This window comes from Pygoscelis adeliae, unplaced genomic scaffold (genome assembly GCF_000699105.1).
Source record: "Pygoscelis adeliae isolate BGI_AS28 unplaced genomic scaffold, ASM69910v1 Scaffold308, whole genome shotgun sequence".
In the NCBI taxonomy this organism is placed as follows: Eukaryota; Metazoa; Chordata; class Aves; order Sphenisciformes; family Spheniscidae; genus Pygoscelis; species Pygoscelis adeliae.
The window spans coordinates 2,352,382-2,354,566 of NW_008825306.1; the positions used below are offsets into that span (position 1 = coordinate 2,352,382).

Consider the following 2,185-nt stretch of genomic DNA (forward strand, 5'->3'; position numbering starts at 1 on the left):
GCAAAATGAGAGTATTTTTAAAGTTTTGAAGGTTCCAGGAGGATGGTTTCTGGCAGAACGTACTGATACGTAATGTTGCATTCTAACCTAACACACACATACACAAACACACAAAAAGCCTTTAGTTCCAACTAAGCTTTGTCATTTTTTTCACAACACTTGTGTGGGTTTTTTCAATGACTCATCTCAGACTGAATTTGAAAAGCCTAGTAGGTGTGACAAAGAAATGTTTCTTGCAAAATGTCCATGTAGCTAAGTTTGTATTTTATGAGCTGGAACTCCACCTACTATCCTTTGGGGACTACAATTTTTCCTTGAATTGCTGGAGAGCAGCTTGTATCGCTGCTTGGTGACTCGGTGAATAGGACCTACTGGAAAGAGGAAACCAACTACGGAGGGATATTGATACAAGTTTTGCCTGAGTAAAGAACTGCAGGACTGAATCCCAGGCTCATGAATCATGAAAAGTTTTTTTAAAAAAGAAAAATCATCTAGGATCTAATCCTACAAGCCCTAATTCATGCTATTAACCCTCACTCACGGAAGAGGTTCCATGGACTTCAGCGGGTCTGCTTATGCAGATAGCTCTTACAAGCATAAGAGCTTGACAAACCTTTTTCCATCAGTCAGGATTACTTCCTTTTGCCTGGTGATTAAGAGGGAAAAAATTGTGATTGCAGCTACTTTTATTTTACATTTGGGTGGCAACTACAGTCAATCAAAAGTGTTACTTAGAATCTAAAGGAGGCAAGAGTTTTGATGTAGTGAATAATTGTTTTTATTTTTTATTAAATACTAACCGTAGGTGTTTTTGAACTGGTAGAAGAGCTGCTGGACAAAACAGTTGGAGCTATGAGCGTTTAAGTTCTGATGTTTCTGTGAAATTCTCAGATTGTTTAATCCTATAAAATATATCCTTACAATTTTTTGTAAAAGAAAATATTATCCTTATTTATCACTAATATCGTAACGAGTAAAGTTAATAAATACTGCGAGCAAGATAAAACTGAAAACACACGTGTTGCGCTGTCTTTTTACTTTTATCTCTTGGTGTTTAATATTATATATTCCTAAACTTCACCAGTTGTATTTGAGATACCACTATTGAAAACACTTATCCTTCATCTTTTCCACAGATGAGGCACTGAGTATCTTGAACGATTGGGTGCAGAGATTATACCTTCCAAAATTCTGTACCTCCATCAGTGGTGTCTAGCTGCTCAATGTCACAATTTACGTGAAGCAGACGATAAGAATGGAGCTTGCAGTACATAATATTTTACACCAGTTACGCAGTGTTGAAATTGCATTTTTGTCCTAAAGGCTAAAATTAAAGATACCTCAGCCATAAGCTTCTTACCCTACAAGTCCCAGATGAGTCTATCAGATAGCATACCTGATCCTTATATGATCATTATATTCTGCAACAGAACTTCTTAGTACATTTTCCTAAGATCTGGATATATTGTAATGTCCTATATCACATTTTAAAGATATGTACTTCATGTATCTGCAAAATTAATGTATTACAAAGATGACATACGAGATCCGATTCTGTCCTGAGAATCCATTGTCTTTCTGTATGTTGGAAGGAGCTTCCATTGACTTCCGTGAGAGTTTTATTCATGTCTGGTAGGCAGAGTTTGGAGCCTCTGCTGCTACTTCCCTGGCTTAGAGGGCAAGTTCCACAGGGAATTGGGCCGGCTGTTTATCAGAGAATGGATATACATGAAGTGTGTTACAATAAACTTGTCAAACTACATTCATTGGTATTTGACTTCTGTAATGTGGAAATACAAAACCGAGGCATCATCCCAGTATCATACACCTTGGCTTTGCCTTTTGTGCATCAAATACCAGCAGACAAAACTGTTTGCCTCCTATACTGTTATAAAGTGTTACCACAGAGACTAGAATATAATGACAGAATTCATATGTCTCCCTTAGGGAATTTGTATGGTTGCTTTTAACCGTATCACTGGTGACGCAGGCGTCATGCTTTTGTTGCTTGATGTTATTTACTTAGCATGCCAAATGTTAATATGGTACCACTACTATTGTCAGAAGATAATCTATTTTTATTTCTTTATATGTGCAGTCACAGCTGCTTTCTACTGCTTGTATGTGTGTGTGTGCATGCGTGTTCCTGCACGCTACTCTAGAAGTGATGATACTCAAGTTCATT

General features: G+C 37.2%; 1 protein-coding gene across 1 annotated transcript in view; it reads left to right on the plus strand.

The window, feature by feature from the left end:
• The window catches only part of ATF3 (activating transcription factor 3), a 4,619-nt gene extending 2,858 nt beyond the window's left edge, over positions 1-1,761 (plus strand). Inside the window, exon 3 of the mRNA XM_009330184.1 lies at positions 1-1,761. This exon is cut by the window's left edge and continues 606 nt beyond it. The gene's annotated coding sequence lies outside the window, so the exon portion shown is untranslated.
• The last annotated feature ends 424 nt before the right edge of the window (positions 1,762-2,185 follow it).